The following is a 20848-nucleotide window of genomic DNA, read 5'->3' as shown; positions in this document are numbered from 1 at the left end:
TTGGATAAATCACTGAAGCTCCCCTGAGCAGCGATTTTCTCAACTGCAAACCAAGGACATTAAGCCCTTCTCCCATCATAGAGATATTTTGGAAGCCCCTGGTAAGCTGTAAAATTCTATAATAATATCCGTTATTGTTAGAGGAGTTGGAAATACTGTCCTAGTGCTCCAAAACTTGGGTTTCTGGCATTGTGGTCTAGAGGGTGGAGTGCAGTTCCTGAATGTTGGCCACCACCCTGAGAACATTCAACTTAAAGAGGGTTATGTGAAAGATTCCTCAAAGTTACCGTTAAACAAAATGTATTTCACATGGCGGTTGAACAGATTGTAAGGTACAAGTTTAGACTCCATTTAGATGGTACTACTCTTTTGAGACTTTTCTAGACTTCACTTACATTTGCCAATCCACATGGCATGTACCATGCATTGCTCTGCTTTGCAATGACCAGAATGGAGTTGTTTTCATTGACAGACCCTCATAACATTTGACAAGCTCCAAAGTTGTTAGAAGATTTGCTTTAATATAATTGTCACTCCTGCTAAACTGTAAAATGACCATTTCAATTTGGAGGATTATTATCCTACTAAAAATGAATCAGTTCACTATCCTCTAATATGTAACTGTGTTTAAGAACAATAGGCAAGCCACAGCCATTCTCTGTGTGTTGGATGAGGTTGTAAATGTGTCACCAAATGCTCAAATCAGGTTGTTACTGAAGCACAATCCTATATCCAAGAGGGAAGACAACTAATAAGAATGAGCTTAGAAAAAAAGACATTTTATAGATGTATTAAAATAGAAAACATAAGCTGATTAGGCAAAGTTCCAAAGATTCATTAGTTTATTAAAGTAGATTGAAATGAATGTTTGAGCGATTTAAATAAATTAACCTTTAATGAGTACCCAGGGGCCAAGGAAAAATAATGACGGAGGATTAGGAGTATTTTGTCTGATTGTTGCATAATGCACACTGATTAGTTTTTTTCTGAATGCTCATTGCTGTATATCAATACTAATAAATAAAAAATATTAAATTGAAAATATCTCTAGATTGTAATTGTTGCCTGGTCTTATGTGTGCACAAATACCAGGCTTGGATTTAATAGCAGTCCCTATAACTTTGGCATAAGAAGACAGGAATTTTTGTCATTACATCGTTACATTTTGAAATGTCTTATATGTGAGCAAAGCTTTGGTTAGTTAGGATAGTTTATTCCTAACATGCTGGACGTGCTTTTAGCATTTCTGCATTAGATCTTTATTCTGAGTTTTACAGTACTTGTGCTCTAAATAATATTAATTGATAGCAAGTTACTTAGAAGATATATTGGTATTTAAACACCCTATTGAAAAAAAACTTTTCTGTGATTCCTTCTACCCCTATTACTGAGGTTTATATTGGTTTTCTATTAATGTCTTCCCTCTAGACTTTTGTTATAGCTGTTCTTTTGTTTTTGTGGGGTTTTTTGGTGAGGAAGAGTGGCCCTGAGCTAAAATCCACTGCCAATCAATCTTCCTCTTTTTGGTGAGGAAGATTAGCCCTGAGCTAACATCTGTGCCCATCTTCCTCTATTTTGTATATGGGATGCTGCCACAGCATGGCTTGATGAGCGGTGTGTAGGTCTGCACCCAGGATCCAAACCTCCGAACCCTGGGCCACCAAAGCAGAGCACGCAAACTTAACCACTATGCCACCAGGCTGGCCCCAATTTTGCTGTTTTATCTTAAACTCAGAGCTTAGAGATCGTATGGTTCAATTCTCATTTTTCAGATGAGTAAACCTCAACCAAGAATGACTTGCCCAAGGTTCCCCACTGAGTTGATGGGAGACGAGAGACCAGAGCCTGTGTCTTTGTGGCCTGTTCTTCCACTATATTTAACTACCTCCTTTGCATTTCTTACGTTTTACCAGATCCTTCCTAAAGTTCAATGGGATCACTGAGGAATCATTGAGGTGACAGGCGACATAAGCAAACCACATTGCAGTGTGATTTTATTAAATGTAGTTGTAGTTTAGATGCAGTGCTTCCCAACATTCTTCATGACATTATACATGTAGTAGAGTAAATGAATGATCTCCTTGAGGGCAGGGGTGACTGCCATCATTCTTTTGCTTGTTTTAAAAGTTTTAAAAGTTCCCCAGGTGATTTTAATCTGTAGCCAGGGATGAGACGCACTGCCTTAAAGTCTCATTCTCTTCTGGGGACACTCCTGACAAATCTAAGATGTCAGGGACTGAGTTGAGGCAGGAAGTAGCTGGTGAAAAGCAAAAGAATATGGGAGCTACTTTTGGCACTGTTCATTTTGTAGAAAACCAGTTTTGGATCACATGTGTATAAAAAAAAACAATTGCCTTTTAGAAGACCAAGAGGAGGACCCTTAAATAGAATTGGTTTACTGCACTGTGGCTATATGATCATGCCTGGCATCTGCCCAGGAGGCTGGGCTGCTTGGTCAGATATCCAGGGCCTTAGTGCATTGCTATTCCATTTCTTCTTTCCACCATCATCCTAGACAGGTGCCCAATTTCCAGGAAATTCTGAGCCTGTAAATTTACCGATGCTATAAACTTACCAATCCAAATCTTTCTCTGAAGGATGTGTTTCGCCACATCTAAGGAGGCGGGGCTCAAAAAAATAATGAAACAAGCACAATGGAAGATGGAGAAGATTCAATTTGGGAGAGAGTGAAAGTAGAAATGATCTTCTAAATCAGAGTAACACTTTGGCTTTTGAGACCCATTCCACGATCCCAATGACATCAGTTGGATTAAGAGAATGTTTAGGACTTTTCCAGTCCTGGATTCTTCTTAAAGGCAGTTTTGGAAAGTTACTATCCTTCACACTCTGACTTTGCCTGATACAACAGCTTCCTCTATTGTTTAATCGGAATAATTGGATTGTATGCTTGCTGCCTCTGGGGTGCCTAAAACTCTTAGATGTTAAGAGTCGGTGCAGTGTTTAAGGCCCATGTCCCACGATGTAACATGACTAACTCCCATATAGTGCTGTTTTGTTGCAGAGAAACTCTTAAGTTGAAAATGTTCATAGAATTGAATTCAGCTATGGCATTCTCTTCAACTCAATCCATCACTTCACAATCTCCTAGGAGCTCTGATTTGCTCTGTCACTTGTTTGTCTCAAAGCATCTTCCTGAAATGAATTTACGTTAAAGATGATTAGAGTGCTTCTTCTCCAGGAGACAATTACATTGCTATATTCTTTGGCAGGAAGAAAAACAATGTAGCATTAATTTTTCTAAGCTTTCTTTGAGTATTGTTAAAAGGAGAATTGTCAGCTTAATCCAACATCCTATAATAACCAAAAGACAACTGCTATTAAAATGCAAGATTTTCTAATAAGACTATTTTGAGGAGTCATTTGGAAGGGGAATAAAAGGGAGAAATATGAAGGGAGAAAGGGAAGGAATCTATTAAGTATTCCTGACCTTCGAAGACACTTTTGTCAGTGAATGCTGTAGACAAAATAAACCAAATCTGAGACCTATTATTAAAATGTTTTTCTCCCTCCTTAGCCCAATAGTATGTTCTCCTGCCTCTTAGACTATTATGCTTTATTTTTTCTGGATGAATTGATATCTTTTGACAGGCTTTGTTAAGAATACATGGTAAAGGTCAAGTAAGCCATTTGCTGGTGTTTCCTGGCAGCCTTTATGCCATGGTAAATAGAGATTGGAAGTGGTTTTATTTTTCAGCGTAGCTTTGTGGAAAGTCTTCCAATAGATTCTGCCTTTTCTCATATTGAATCCCACAAACTTTGCAGGATTTTCAGGACTGTGACTTAAGAGTTTTAAAATCGAGTCATCCCAGACTCCTCTCTTTCCCTCAACTTCCAGATCCAATCATATACTAAATCCAGATGATTCTACTCCATGAATATCTCTGAAATCCATTCATTTCTTTCCATCTATTGCCACTGTGTGAGGTGACAGTACTGTCATCTCTTTGCTGTATCACTGTGGTATTCTAACTGATCTCTCTGCCTCTGGGGCCCTCTCACTTCCAGTGCGTCCTTCGTTCTGCCAGAAGCATGAGCTTTCTAAGGCACAGATCAGATGTTGACAACCCCCTACCCAGAATACACACAAACCCACAAACATCCAGAATGAACCCTGAGGTCCTGCAATAAGTGCTCTGATAAAAAGGCTGTGTACTCCTGTGGAAAGAACCTTTGGAGAATAGGAAACATTTCACTGAAGAAGTGACATTTGAGCAGGGTTTTGAAGGATAAGTAAAAGCTCTCCAGGTGGAGAAAAGGGAAAATTGTAGTTCAAGTAGAGGGAATGGTATGTACAGAAGCACAAAATAGAGAGCCCAGAAATAAATCCACGCACGCATATACTGTCAATTGATCTTCAACAAGGGTGCCAAGAATGCATAATGAGAAAAAGATAGTCTCTTTAACAAATGGTGTTGAGAAAACTGATATCCACAAGCAAAAGGATGAATTTGGACCCATATCTTACACCATACACACAAATCAACTTAAAATGGATTAAAGATTTAAACATAATACCTGAAACTGAAAAATTCCTAGAAGAAAATGTAGGGGGAAAGCTTCATGACATTGGTCTTGGCAGTGGTTTCATGATATGACACCAAAAGCAAAGGCAACAAGAGCAAAAATAGACAAGTGGTACCACATCAAACTAAAAAGTTTTAGCACAGCAAAGAAAACAATCAACAGAGTAAAAAGGAAACTTACTGAATGGGAGAAAACATAAGGGGTTAATTTCCAAAATATATAAAGCACTCCTACAACTCTATAGCAAAAAAAAAAAAAAAAAAAACTAATAACCCCATTAAAAAATGGGCTAAAGACTTGAATAGACATTTCTCCAAAGAAGATATACAAATGGCCAAAGGTACACGAAAACATGTACTTAACATCACTAATCATAAGGGAAATGCAAATCAAAACTACAATAAGGTATCACCTGACACCTGTGAGGATGGCTATTTTCAAAATAAAAAGATAAGTGTTGGCGAGGATATGCAGTAATTGGAACCCTTGTACACTGTTGGTAGAAATGCAAAATGGTGCAGCTGCTGTGGAAAACATGTGGAGCTTCCTCAAAAAATTAGAAATAGAACTGCCATATGATCCAGCAATCCTACTTCTGGATATTTATCCAAAATAATTGAAATCAGGATCTCGAAAAGATATTAGCACTCCAGTGTTCATTGCAGCACTATTCACAACAGCCAAGATGTGGAAATAACCTAAATGCCCGACAGATGAATGGATAAAGAACATGTGGCCTATACAAACAATAGAATATTATTCAGCTTTAAAAAAGAAGGAAATCTTGCAATATGCAAAAATATGGATGAACCTTAAAGACGTTACGCTAAGTGAAATAATTTGGTCACAGAAGGCCAAATATTGCATGATTCCACTTATATGAGGTATCTACAATAGTCAAACACGTAAAATCAGAGAGTAGAATGGTGATTACCATTGGCTGAGGGGCAAGGGAAATGGAAAATTGCTAATCAACGAGCATAAAGTTTGAATTATGCAAGATGAATAAATTCTGGAGATCTACTGTACAATATCATGCCTAAAGTTAACAATACCATGTTGTATGCTTAAAAATTTAAGAGGATAGATCTCATATTAAGTGTTCTTACCACAATAAAATAAATTTTTTAAAAAAAGAAGCACAGAGACATGAAAAGGCATAGCATGTTTGAGGGATTGGAGTTTAGTATGACTGAAGCAAGGGTACTTGGAGAAAGTGGCAAGAGATGAAGCTGATGCAATAATTTGGGCCATATTTTCTGTGTATTTATCTCCCTTTCTTTCTGGTTGTAATCTGAGGAAAGAAACTGTCATATCAAGTCCTGAAATCCTAGAGTCTGGCACACTGCCAGGCACACAGACTTGTTTGAATGAATTGCATGAATAAGGAGAGAGACTGTCAATATTATTTCATTGATTCATTCATTACAATATGTATTGAATACCTCAATTAGACTCCAGACTAGAGCAAAATTAAGATCCTACTTATTCTTTTATATAACAACAATACTAAGACTTGTTTCAAACACAGATTAGTTCTTTTTTGCAGACTTTTTCCTTTATAGTTACAGTGTCTTCTGAAGGAGTAGATTCTAGCTTTTCCCTCAGTAGTAGGATTGACTTCAGCCCAGGGACTTCTCTAAAGGAGTTAATCACTTGTGTCAACACCCTTTATTGATACTCCTGGGGTAGAACTGTTATAGGGGAGGTATAGATCTATAAAAATGCATTAGCATATTACAGGAACCTCTGTTTTCTCCTGTGTGTTTAATTTCACAGCCAATAGCAGGGCTGTTTATCATACATTCTTGAAAAACTAGTCCAAATGGGGATCAAAGGTTAGAAATACAAAAAGTGTAACTCCAGAACGTTAATGATACTGTATAGCAAAATTAACGGGGTTGGGGGAAGGAGGGAGGATAAAATTTTTGAACATGTAGATGAAGATTTACTGTATTTATGTAGTTCTATCTTTAGGGAATGCTAAATCACAAACTCATCGTTGGTTATTAGAAGGTAATTAAAATTGTAGCACAGTGATTGGATAAATAGTTAATGAAGCCTGAGTGAATGAAGAAAGGAAATCTGGTGAAATTAGTGTGTAATTTTGGGAAAAGCAAAGATACAAATGTTATTCATTCCATCAGTCTTAAAGGATGCCAATATCCTTCTAGCATTTATTGATAAAATTAACTCTCCAGAGACCAAAATAGTTCCAGCTCTCACTCCACCTTTCATAACATCCTACACTGAAATGCAGATTTATCTGACTGCTCCTTCAATTTTCACTCACAGCATGTGAAATTATTTTGCTGAACCTTGTTTACAACTTATTTACTGGCGTCTTAAGACTCTAGTAGAGGAAATTTGTGTCCTCTGTGTGTAGTAACTTTTCCTACTGAAAGAACTGGCTCAGCCTAGGCTCCTGACCAGATCCAGCTGACTAACTAGTTTTCAAAAGCAATGGAGTGGTTTCTGCAGGAAGAACTGTGCTTGCTTTTGATAATTACCTCAGCTTTATGAAATCAATCAGCCTGAAGGGAAGACCTCATTACATATTTGACAAGATAGACTCTAGTTTCAATACCAGAACAACTCTCTGTCCTCAGGCTCTGAAATCTGCAATTATTTATTTTATTTAGACAGAGACACCCATAATACAGTACTTCTGGGCACATTCTCAGGCAAGTATTACACAGATAACCTAATGGTCAGTGTGTTAGGAACCTGCCCTTTTCCTGTCACTCTGGTGGAAAAGCAGTCAACAGGAATTGCAGCATGGCCTAGAGCCAGCTCAAAGCAGGCACTGATGAATCACCATCTTTCTAATTCCCCACCCCAAAAGATGTGGAGAGACGAGTAGTTGCTATTACTGTTCCCAGGGCTAACCTACAGGAAAATAAAGCTTTCTCTTCTCAGTTCCTCTGAAGATTGCCAGACTTTATCCTAAGGAAAATGATAGATCACCCATCGACCATCTGTCACTTTGAACTGTTCTATCAAATCAACAATTTTTTTGAACTTTGTTTTCATTGAGGAGTGTGATTTTGTTGTGTTTCCAAGCCTTAAATTGTACAGGGGAAAAAAGTCCTGAAGCGTTCTTCTTCTTGAAGTTGGAAATATGTATTTTGCTTTCCTGCTCACAGAACTCAAACACCTTAACAGATTTAGTTCAGACTTTTCTCAAATAATTCAGCTTTATCAGGCCTGGGAGATGTCAGCCCCACAGGAAAAACACAGAGAACTTCTGGAGCATAGGAAAATATGGATTTAGAGAGAAATGGTCCTTCTCCATTCCAGCTCTAGTGTCACTGTTAGCAGTGTGCTAATAATACAACACCCAGCTGAAACTGAGCACTGATTAAAGCTTTGGGAGGAGGCATTTCAGTTGTAAGGGGAAAATGTGGTTCTTTCATGTGGGAAAGTTCAAGGTGGTGACAAATATGGTCTCTCCTCCTAAAAATAGTACAAGCAAAGAGCAATCACTGACTACTCCTAGCATTATTTATTAATGATTTAACTTGATGGCTGTGTATTATCTGAAAGAAAAAGAGGCTTATAAAAGGAATGCAAGGCTAACTTCTTCCAAGCAGTAAATAGGATGTAGTCTGGGGGCCTAAGGAGCCACACTCCTCAAATTTTCTTATTCTATTTTTGAGGCAAATACATATAAATCCCAATCTTGGGTTAGAAGAAGGGAGCTAACACTTAGTTTAGTGTCTAATATGTGCTAGACCCTAAACATACATGCTCATTTAATTTTCCTCACTTCTCTGTAAGGGAGGCATTATCATCCCTATCTTACAGTGCAGAAACAGTCTCAGAGAGATCAAGTGACTTATCTTATACACCTCATAAGTGGCACACCTAGTAAGTGGCAAATGTGTTTTGAATCCAGGTCTTACTCTAGAGCTGTCTAGTAAAACTTCCTGTGATGATGGAAATATTCTATACTATGCTGTCCAATACAGTAGCCACTACCCACATGTGGCTACTGAGCACTTGAAACATGACTAGTGCAACTAAGTAACTGAACTTTTCATTTTATTTCATTTTAATTCATTTAAACTTAGATTTAAATAGCTACATGTGGCTAATGGCCGCTGTATTGGACAGCACAGTAGTAATCACTAGGGATTACCTTTTCTTAATTGTAGTTTGTAAAGCAGGAATCTGTAACCTGGTGTCCATAGAACTGTTAAGAAAAGATCCAGGGGCCGGCCCAGTGGTGTAGCAGTTAAGTGCGCACGCTCCACTTCGGTGGCCCGGGGTTCCCAGGTTCGGATCCCAGCACGCACCAACACACCACTTGTCAAGCCATGGTGTGACAGCGTTCCAAACAAAGTAGAGGAAGATGGGCACGGATGTTAGTCCAGGGCCAATCTTCAGCAAAAAGAGGAGGATTGGCATCAGATGTTAGCTCAGGACTAATCTTCCCCACAAAAAAAAAAAGAAAAGATCCATAAATGGGGTTTATTTTGTAGTGTTTTCTCATATAAGGGTCTTAGTGGAAGGACTGTTTTGTCTCTTGGAAAGGAGAATGATGTTACGCAGAGTCAAGGTTAGGGGTAGAGTGTATGATAGTCTACCACCACTCTCCAAAGAGACTTCCAGGATCCTAGGATGGAGGGGATATCAGGAATGCTGAAGGAACCCAAAAACCATCCTTCCTTCTTCCCTTAATATGAGCCCCAGCAGCAGGTTGGTTGGCATCTGGGGTGAGAAACACAACTGTTGCACCCAAAGCTGTGGCCGAGTTCAGTTCAGTACACTGAACTGAAGTGCATATAATGTACAAGGCACCATGCAAGGCATCTTGGGGTAGGAAAGATTTAAAAAATGGACGTAAAGTCTGTCCTCAAGGAGTTTACAACTTAGTGGTGGTGGGGTAAAGCAGGAGGATAAGACAAATACTCAAAGAACTATAACACAAGGCATGATCTAAAAGGCGTAGAAAAAGTACAGATTAAGATCTGAGGAGGGCCAGAATAGTATTTTAGAATTTAAAAATGCCCGAATTCCTTGTTCTACTGTTTATTAGCTGTGTGACCTTGGGAAATTTACTTAAACTCTGTAAGTTTCACTCTTTGTTCTAAAATGGGAATAATAACTAGAAAATAAAATAATGGGATAATGTATGTAAAGCAGGGCACATTCTTAAGAGCCAATGAATGGTAGTTCCCCTGGTGGCCCTGCTCCATTGCTGCATATGTTTCGGGTTGGGTGGAGGTGGATAAGGAAAGGCATCATGAAGGAAATAGCATCTAAGATAAACTCTAAAGGAAAGATAGTATTTTGAAGGTTGGAAAGCAAGAGAAAGGTGGAGGAGTAGCATGAGCCAAAGGCATGGAGGTAGGAAAGTACTAGAATTATTCCATGAATGCTAGGTAGTCCCATTTTGCTAGAGTGTTGGCCTTTTATACTCAAAGTTTGATTCCACACACCAGCAGGATCAGCATCATCTGGGAACTTGTTAGAAAAGCAGACCACAACCCAGACTTACTAATTCAAAGTCTGCATTTTAACAAGATCTCCAGGGAACATGTGTGCACATTCAAGTTCAAGAAGTGTTGGGGTGGAGTACAAGCTGGGGCATAGTAGGAGACAAAGCACAGAATGGGTGGGGCCTTACTATGAAGGACTTGAATGCCTGACCAAGAAGTTTGGGGAGTCACTACAAGTTGCTGAAGGGTCACTGTAAATGAAAATCCACCTATGACCTGTATCGCACCTTGAAAAAGTCAACAAGTGTAAATTTTGCTCTGAAAGTTCTTATATTCACCACCATTCAAACAAGCCCCTTAGTAGAAGAAGACTTTCGCTCTTTTCTTTTTCATCACTTCCCCATTACCTTCACTCACCCATTAATCTTTTGCAATTACCCTTGCTTCAGCTAAACCAGTTATATAGAATATTGAACTCACGAAATTGACAAAGTAGGTTTCATCTGTTTGACATCAGCTAAGACCTGGAACTGAGAAATGTTCATTTGTTTTGGCTGCTAAGTCCTGCGGCTGGAGAGTGATATTGCAGTCCCACTCTTTTAGACATTGTAAATATTCTCTCAGAAGTAGCAGGTGGAGCGGCTGGGGAGTGAGAGCTGAAAATGTAAAGTCAGAGGTTTTCAGGCCTGGACTGAGGAAGGAGGAGGGGCTCCCAGGGATGGATAAATGCTACAAAAGCGTCTGCCAGCACATTAAGGTCCTGGCCGTTATCCTAACCCCTTATTTCTCCAAAAGTTTTGAATTAAAAACTAATTTGGAGACCTTCTCCTTCCCCTTACCATCAAGTCCCATATGTGATTTTAAACTGAAGTCAATTGGAAAATTGGACTCAGGTTACAGAAATTTGTTTTATACACAAATTAGCTACAATGTTCCTTTTCCCAAAAACGAATATTCTGTTTTTTCAACATGAAAGTCTGTCTGGAGATTTCTGCCTTGAATTGAATTTACCAGATTTCTCAAGACCTAATCATTTTATTTTAAAGGGAACTAATCCAGAGTAGAATTGTGTTTCTTTTTTGCTAAGGTTGTATCACCCTAAGTCTGTGGGCCACAGCTGCAAATAAGAAGTGACAGGAGCCCAAGGGTCACATTTCAGTACTATAACCTGGGGCAATCATTAAAAGAGTTAGATTGCATCATGAAGGTTAGTCCTAATTTGACTTGATAGTGGAAAGCTCTGTAAAGTGAATTGTCACAGTAACTATAACAGCAGCCGGGCACAAAGCCATCATTGATCTTCTTTCACAAGAATCATGAAAATTCTTCAGTGCTTTCCTCAAAGCCCAGGAATCATTTGCATCTGTATGGCAGACATCATTGCATGTGAACTCCTTGACCTGCAGATTGGGGGATTCACTGAGAATCATACTTCATTCTGAGATGTTTAATTCCCTGGTTCTAGGGGATGAGAAATGTCATTCTTCAAGGTCCCCACCCCCACCCTTCTCCAATATGCATACTTTCTAAAGTAACTTCATCTGTGTTATGATGTCAGATAGTCTGTATTTTGACATGACATGAAATAACAGCTGGTCAGCTGTCTAAACCAGTCAACCGGGTTTTAGATGAGATTACATTACCACATGGACTTGTTTAATTGTGAACATAAGATACAGAAATAGCAGAAATCTATGACACCGATATTTATTATCTATTTTCCTTTATTTTATCAATTTGTGCTTCCTTTTGGACAAACTGCATTTAATGGGGTTAGGCAATGAGGGGACAAGGTGTGAGGAGAAATGAATGAGCATGATTCAAAGTTTTGTTGAATATATCCTCAGGAATGAAAAGGAAAGGACTATGAGAAATATATAAGACTTTAGGAAATTTCTAACTGTGCTCTGTTTTCTATGACTCCTTCATTTGTTTTTTGTTTATTTGTTTTTTCATGGATGTGTTTTTTGCAGTGATGATCACGTGCTCATTTTAGGGACAATTAGCAAGTTAACAATTAAACAAAATGCATCCTACTTCATAAGCAGGGAGATGAAAGGAACCCTCAAAATAGAATAGGTGGTAGTTTTAAAAAAGGTAAGAAAGCAAGCTGAATCCCCCAGAGCATAGCAAAGAATGGTCCCCAGGCTAAGAAGTGCCCCCTGGACTTAGGCCTGTCAGGAGTTCTATATATAAGATTTATGCATTGCATAGAAGAATGAACTAGATAACCTTGAAAGTTTCTTCGTAATCTAATATTTTCCAGTTTCATCATGTCTAGCAGAAATATGGTATAAATAGCTTCCATAAGAGATTTAAGGATAAATTCTGTAGTTGGGGTGAGAAGTACAATATGATAATTGCTAATATTTTACATTTAAGTCATAAATGACATTTCAGCAACAAGAATTCTTGAAATTAAAGTGTTGGCTTTTTAGAATTTAAATAGTTTTAGTGGGACTCTTTTACTTAAAATAACATTGGGCATGGATCGCATATACATGATGCAGAAAAGATCTTATAAGTACCTGTTGATTTACTGATTTATTGGTTTATGTAGTGCTATCTTAGGGGAGAAATGAAACAATACAATAAAAGTAGCTAGAAAGCACTAGTGTCATAGGGTTTTGCTATCTCTATAGCCCTTGTTCTCAAACTACAAATCTTTGGAGACTGTATTGGGTCCTGGGTAATGTAAAATATGAATTTGTATTCAATGAATCAGCTTACTGAGTGGGATGTCTCTCTCTCCTTGATATCAGATCTTTTTCTATAAAAAACAAGGCCTGAGATAATGTGCTTAATTATCAGGGTTTTCACATATCTGGATCATATATGAGGTGGATATACAGAAGGTACTTCAAATCTCAGTCTTATTCAGTGCCAAACAAAAATCTGTACATTAGTATGAAGAACAAAATACCTAAATCCCTAAAGTTATCATCTGGGATTAAATAAAAGGCAAGCACAATTATAATCAAATGCCTATGACTTAATACCTTTAGTTCATCAGATTTTTTTTCCTGGACTCCTTCAACTTTTAGAAAAAGGTACAAATAGCAATGAAAAGGTTCAAAGTGGAAAGTAGAGTATATCCTTGGATCAGGGCAAGTTCAGACCAATCTCCTCACATTGTACATCAACAGTTCTAGAAATTAAAAATGGAAATTCAAAATTATAATAGCAATTAATATTTATTGAGCATCTACTGTATGCCAGATGTGATGCAAAATGTTCTACATACATGGTTTCATTTAATCCTTTTAACAATCCCATGAGTTAGGTACTGTTATTAGCCTCCTTTTACAGATCATGGCTCTGAAGCTCTGTAAGATCCTCAGTCATCTACTTAATAAGGCAGGGAAATGTACTAATATATTTTTCTGTAAAATTACCAAATGCAAAAAAAAATAGGAAAAAATTTTCTGGTTAACCATCATTAATCAGAACTTCCTAATCCCTGAGCATTCCTTTTGATCAAGATGTCACCATCCTGCGGTATAGTACTCAAATAATGGAAATGCATTTGAAATCTAATTATTTTAAGTAATATTAATATAATCAGCATCAGAACTTTTAATTTCTGGCATTAATTCTTGATTATCAGCTGTCAAGACTTTACTACATGAGTTAATAGAATGAGTCACCTACCCCCACCCTACTGAGTATTAATTCATTCATTCAACACTCACTAGATGCCAGGCATGGTGCTAGGCACCAAGGATACAGTTGTAGGGGGGAGAGAGAGAGAGAGAGATCCTCTTTAGAAGAACTTACAAACTTACAGGGAAAGTTTATTTTAATTCACTTAGAATAATAAGATAGTCATAGCTTTAAATATATATATGTTATGCAAAGTATGTTTATCTTTGCAGCAACCGTGTGCAATGTTATCCCTCGCCTTTTACACATTATGAAACTAAGACGAAGGGAGATTACATGAATTGCCAAAAGATACCCAGCTAGTAAAAGACAGAGCCAGGATTTGAACCCTCATCTGTCAGGCTCAGACACACATACTGTTTCCACTATGCCATTCTATCTTCTGTGGAACTTGTTTTGGTCAGTATTATACTGCAGAAAGAAATACCAAGAAAAGTTTTGGAATACTACACATAGTTGACTCTGGGACTACTCAGGTGCAAGAAACATCTTCATTTGTAAATTATATAAAAATCTAGTCTTGAAAATAGTCTTGGTCTTGTTTTTAAATACACAGCAATTGGTGTTTGTTTCTTTAGTTCTAGTCATAGTAGGGATTTAACAGGACATAGACATGATGCAGTGAATGGTTGACTTATGGAAGCAAGTTTTCATTCTTTCACTTAGTTACTCAGATAACGTAAAGGAAGAATGTTTGACAAGTCCCAGAAGACATTTAATGGAGGTGTACCAAGTGGAGTCTGATTGCTGAAGAAATAGTAGTTGTTACATGGGCTGAAAACGTTAGCATAGGGATACTTTTTATTAAAAACAATACAGTCGTGCATCACTTAATGATGGGGGTAGGTTCTGAGAAATGTGTTGTTAGGAAAGATTTGTTGTGGTGCGAACATCATAGAGTGTACTTACAAAAACCTAGATGGTATAGCCTATGACACACCTAGGCTCTATGTTACTAATCTTAGGGGATCACCGTTGTCTATGTGGTCAGTCATTGACTGAAACGTCGTCATGCGGCACATGACTGTAACGTAAAGTCATTTTGTTAGAACTTTAGCATTCATTTTACAGAAACTTGACCTTTAGCTGACTGAATTTCAAGCTTTTATTGACATTTTACATTACCTCAAGAATTGTACAGCTGCGGGCCATAGAAAAATTGAGGGTTAAAGAGTGAGCCATGTCAAGCCAACCTGATTCGTCTTTTGATAGGATTAGAGAACTAGTGGATAAAAGGCTTAGAAAAGATCACCTAACTTTGAACTTTAACAAAGTTTTTGATTCCACATTTCATGAAGTTTTAATTGAAACACTTGAAATTCCAGGTACTGCTGCCAGAGGTGTAAGAAACTATCTCTGCTCGTCCCTTGCTGAACCATGTAAGACTTGGAGAGTAGAAAATGCCTTTTGCCATTTTATATGGCACAGCAGTGACTAGTAAAGTGACCATGCTTCTGATGTTATTTGAAGAGGATGGGATTAACACTACCCAAATCTGGGTGATAACTCCCCATCACTCCAACTACTAAATAACCTCCTTGTGAGTTCTATATCTTTGTTTCCTTTTCTTATTTGCTGTGGAGTTATGGTTTCTTTTTTGGAAACCTCTGTATTATGGTTGGAAGTGACTTTAACACCAGCATAGTCTAATGATTATATCTGTGTCAATTCAACAACCCTTGTGATGAAAGAATGGAAAAATGTCGAGAGATAATCTAAGGAACACATGGCCAAGCTTTTTCAAAGAGTGGGTCCAACCATAGCCACAGTTAAAGAGGATCCTATCTCTTTAAGGGAGGAGGTAGAGGATAATTGATAGCTTGTGGCCAAAAATGTTAATTTCCCAGAAACAGGAGGGATTTTACAAATGACAGAGCCACAGTCTTATAAAAGCCCATATTTTAAATTCTATACTTGTCAACAAGATCTGTAACAAGTACAGAGGGCAACTGGCTTTAAGGGATTCACTTGTTACTCCTAGGCTCTTAAGAGTTAGAGAATTTTCCTTTAGTGGCTCATATAATAAAATCTGGAGACATCCCAGTCCTTAATGGAGTCTGGATTTTGGCTTTCTTTTTTCTTCTTTAGGATTGAACCAGCTGCCCTTTGACCCTGCCAACAACAACGAGCCCCTGCAGTTTGGTAGTGCCAGTGGCCCTCTGGTCACAGAAGGCCTCATTGAGAATGGAGGGGATTCAAGCAAGAAAAGAAAGAGAACAAATGCTCCTTCAGGTAAGCTAGGCGATAATGCACTCTCTTAAGCCAGTGCCATTGAGTCAACACTTTCCCAGAGCCTGGTATGTGGCAGGCACTGTACTAGGGTTTGTAGGAACTACAGAAATGAGAAAGAGTCCCCTACCCTCGAGGAACTCATGATAGGATAGAGGGGGGAAAACACATACATAAATGATTCTAATAACAAGATAGAGTATCATCAGTGCTGTGGTAAATGTGTAAAGGGAAAAAAAAAACGTATGGGAGCACAAATAGGGGAGGAGTTTAATTCAGCCTTGGGCATCGTGGAACACTTCACAGCAGAAGTCACATTTGTAGCTGGGCTTTGAATGGGTGGGCTTGAGACAAGAAGAGATGAGTAAAGAACATTAATTTAGGTAGAAGGAATTGCTTGAGTAAATGGTTTCACTGTACAGTTTTCTTTGTATGTACATGTGGCAGGCTACCCTTACTTTTATTTCTAATGCAGATGACTGCTTAAATTTGCATCTCCCTACCCTACCGCTGTTTCTCCCAGTACACACTATGCCCACATGTGTGTGTGTTTTTTTTTTTTTTTTGGTGAGGAAGATCAGCCCTGAGCTAACATCCGATGCCGATCCTCCTCTGTTTTGCCGGAGAAGACTGGCCCTGAGCTAACATCTGTGCCCATCTTCCTCTACTTTTTTATATGGGACTCCACCACAGCATGGCGTGACACGCGGTGCATCGGTGCATGCCCAGGATCCAAACCCGTGAACCCCAGGCCACCAAAGCAGAGCACGTGCACTTAACCGCTTGCACCAATGGGCAGCCTCCCACGTGTGTTTTATGCCCTCATAGCTCTCACAGAATAGCTGACGAACATATTTTTCTAAATCCTCTATAACAGCCAACTGAATTTTTAGCCTCCCCTGCGATGTCCCCTCTCCTTCATGTTCCATTGGCCTATTCTCATGTTAAATCTCTGCAAAATGAGTGAGGAAACAATAGGAGAACCAGATCTTAACGGATAATTTGTTATGTTAAAATTTCATCTCTTTGTTGTTTGGCTGTTCATTTGAAAATGTTATCTGTAGTATATAGAGACTGATCTGAGATTTTGGGATGGGCCTAATAGACACGTTCATGTTGTTTTTGTTTTTGTTTGGTTCTGTTTTTTACTACTACTTTTACACTCAGTTTATAACATGGAGCATGTTTACAAACATATAACATTATATCTGACACTTAGATCATAGGTCTTTCTGCTTATAAGTCAAGATATTTGTTAAATACGAGTTTGGAAAAACAAAAATACAGTAAAACATTAGCTATCTGAAGCCCTTAGAAAAAGAGTGATTCTTAGAGAGCTGTATTTTCTGGAGCGTTGAAAGGCCTAGTATGTAGCCAAGGAACTGGCCTGAGTTCTAATCCCAGCTCTATCTCTGTGTGTGGCCTGGGGTTGGTTCCTTAAACTCGCTGAGTTTCACTTTCTTCAATTGTAAAGTAGAAATGATACTAAACCCTACCTCTTAGGATTGTTAGCAGAATAAAATGAAATTATATAGGTAAAGTGCTTAGCATGAGATCTGCACACAGTAATCACACTTAATAAATGTTGCTGTTATTTTATCATTATTATTATATAATATTGTGAATTTCATCTTTCTAAGCATCAACACATTTCACATTTTTAGGTTAACCATTATGGATACACATCATATATGTGTGTGTGTATAAACTCATCTGCCTTTTTAAGGCATATATTCACCATAATCTAAACTTTGATCATTTAGAGGCGTAATTCCAGTCATTAGCTATTGTACTGCACTATAATACTCTATTGTAGTTTTCAGGGTTTCTAAGGAATTTAGGCCTTTTAACTCTACACTAAATTGTCCTGGACTGTGATGGTTTTTTAGTTATTACAGCCACATTTTATACATGTCCTGTCTCTTTTCTGCAGTCTGTAGTCACTTCTGGTTTCTCTCAATGTCCCTTCATGTAGCAGCCCTTTTTCTCCTTCTAATCAGTTACGAACTTTAAAAAAAAACAGCCAGCTCTGCAAGTTGGTCTGTCAGATTAGCATGTTAAGTAAGAGTTAAGTTAGCTCTAAGAGAACCTGCGATGGAGAGAGTTACAGGATTTAGGGTATCAACTTGAAGACATCTATTTTGGCTGCTCTGAGGCCTTTATTGATCACTTATTAGTTTTTCCGCTGTGTTCGTGATAAGTGATGTGATAGTTTACAGTAACACCTCCTGAATTGTAGTTAACTTGTGAGGGTGGGGAAAGAATAGGTAGGCGTTAATCTGAATTATGAACTAACTTTCAAGAATTGCAGTTTTATTTCTAATGAGCATATTCAGTGAGAGCAAAGTAACTGTTGCAGATACAGAATTTTAGCAGTAGATTATGCTAATCTATAATTAGCAGAATCAATTTACATTCAGATAATGAATATGCTGAAGTTCTTAAAAAACACTATGTTCTTTAAAATAGGTGAAATAGCCCCCTGGCAGGCTAAATTAGCAATCTTTTTCACATCATTTGCTTAGTGAACCCTTTCTTTGTAAGTAGTACAAAGGTAACTCCAGCCCAGGTTAAATTACCACAAATTCCAAATTAGTGTGGTCCAAATTAATGAGGTTTTACTACACAAGGAGTCTCTTATAATTGTTCAGCTGGCAATCTTATTGTATTATAAATGGGCAGATTGCTTTATAATAGTATTTTCTTCCTATGCAGTGCAAGACAATAGGAAAACGAAGATATTTTGTGAGTAGGAACTTCCTTCTTCCTTTGTCACCATTCCGTGCATCTTGCCAAGAAGGAAAGCTAGAGTTGGAAGTCCTTACAGGGGCTACCAGCCATTTCAGTTCTTAGCTGAGATATACATCCAACCATTACATCACTCAACCCTGTGACCCATTTTCATCAAAGCCATCTCTCTCCCTTTCCTGTCACTGCAAATGAGAGAAGGGTCTTTGCCTGCAACTCCAGTTCCTCACTACATGTTCTTTCTTTTCTTCCTTTCCCATCCCTCCTACCTCACCCTTTTCTACAAACTGCCTCTCTCCTTTCATACTAAAATTGATTTCTTAAAGGTCACTAGTAACCTCGAAATTGTCGAAGTCAAGGTCTCAACCACCTTGACCTGTTTACTTCATTTGTTGCAGTTAACAACCTCCCCTTCCTTGAATCCTCTCTTCTTCTGCCTTCCTTGGCAATACACTTTGCAGATTCCTCTTCCTTTTCTGTCTCCTTCAAGCATTTTCTCCTTTTCTTCCTACCTCCACTATAAGTTAGTGTACTGTTATCCACATTTATAGGGGAAGAAATAAAGCTTAAATAAACTTACCCAAGGGTGAATATCTAGCAAGCAGTTTAGCTAGGCCTCCAACTCCAAAGCCTATCTCTAACTGCTATGCCAGAATTACTACATCTATAGATATTAGGAATCTGGACCCATTACTAAAATGTGTAGTAAACATTGGTGGCACACTGGGAAAGCTATGTTTGTATAAGAATAAGGTGGGAAGAGCTTGGATTTGATTATCCCTAGGATCCCTTCAAACTCTGAGATCCCATGGTTCCTTCTTTTCAGCTTTCTTTTCTGCTACTCCTCAAAATAAGTCTTCTATGTGAGCCAAGGTGATCTGCTACCTTTCTCCAAACAGGCACTTCGCCTGCCTACTTCAGTACCTTGCTCATGCCATTTCGTTTGCCTGGCATGCCCTCCCTCTTCTTTCACCTGTCAAAATCCTGTCCAACTGATAGTACCCTAGTACAAGTCCTACCTTCTCCGGGAAGCCTTCTGGATCATCCTAGTTAGCATTGTTCACTTATACCTCTGAAACCAGTTGGTCATTATATTCATATGAATCACTTGAAACTGATTATAGACCACCTTAAACTATTGGTTATCTGTTCATACAAATATGTCTTAGCCTTTCAACTCAGTCATCAGCCACTTATTGGAAGGGCCCCTGACTCATATGTTGTTTAGCAGAGATACGGTGTCTTGCACACAATGGATGCTCAAGAAATATTTGTTGATTGATCACATATCTGGCTGAAGAATTGCTTCCCTTTGCCTTAATATTCTCCGTTATTCTCTTGTCACTCCCAAGGTGGAGTTGTGGACAAAACTGGGCAGTTAGTATCTAATGTTGATCAACTGACAGCCTCGCTTGTCCCTAAAGGTCAAACTCCAGACATTTGTGAGATTACATCCTTAAAGCAGCCAGACATCAAATCTGGGTACTTGAAAAAAGAATACCTGGCCCTAATGTAATCCTTGCCTCTTTACTAGGTGAAATTTCATGAGCACCCAAGGGAAACTGATAGGTGGAGTTGGGATATCCTATGACAACTCCTCTGTGAAGTAGATCAGTAATCTGGATTAGATATTACTGCAATATTTGACCACAAACTCTTTCTTTATGGATCTGGTTGCTTTGCAGCTTTTATCTTAAGATGAGCTCAGAATTCTTCCAAGTGTGTTTGCTCTCAAATTTCACCTTTTTCCCATGGAAATGTTTCCTCAGTGATACTGCAGCTGCACAAATTGTCTAAGATTGCAATGAGTCCACTTATTCAGATGATATTCTATGGCTAAAAAGTAGAAGATTGTTAAACCCTTATCAAATCGTAATGCCAAGTTCCTGTCCAGAAGATGCCAACTGCCTCCTAGTTTGAAATCCAACTGGATTTGTAGAAGCAGAAATACCGTCTCTCTTCTCAAATACTTCCACTAAAGTGGAAGAATCCATGAGTCAACAAGGCCAATTGGATGATGACTAAAATCGAATGTATTGTTTTAAGCAACATCATGGTACACTAGTATTCAAAGAAAGTGTCAACTCTCTGGAAGGGTGGGCAACTAACCTGGGGTAATTATGATACCAGGATGGTCATCCAGATGTGGACATAGTCGTATTTCCATTGTCTTCTCTCATAGGCCTGTATTGAAAGATAGGTTTGCACTTAAATACGTG

At 38.3% G+C, this 20848-nt stretch overlaps 1 protein-coding gene across 2 annotated transcripts in view; it reads left to right on the top strand.

Annotated features, from left to right (window-relative positions):
* ENOX2 (ecto-NOX disulfide-thiol exchanger 2) overlaps positions 1-20848 on the top strand; it is a 254192-nt gene that overhangs the window by 89424 nt on the left and 143920 nt on the right. The window contains exon 2 of one of the 2 annotated variants that reach the window (XM_058536720.1): positions 15741-15884. The exons of the other annotated variant lie outside the window; for it this stretch is intronic. The gene's annotated coding sequence lies outside the window, so the exon portion shown is untranslated. The remainder of the gene's footprint in view (positions 1-15740; positions 15885-20848) is intronic. 2 annotated transcript variants of the gene reach the window in all.

This window comes from Diceros bicornis, chromosome X, assembly GCF_020826845.1.
Source record: "Diceros bicornis minor isolate mBicDic1 chromosome X, mDicBic1.mat.cur, whole genome shotgun sequence".
In the NCBI taxonomy this organism is placed as follows: Eukaryota; Metazoa; Chordata; class Mammalia; order Perissodactyla; family Rhinocerotidae; genus Diceros; species Diceros bicornis.
Note: the sequence above shows the minus strand (reverse complement) of the source record. Positions and strands in the feature narration are given on the sequence as shown.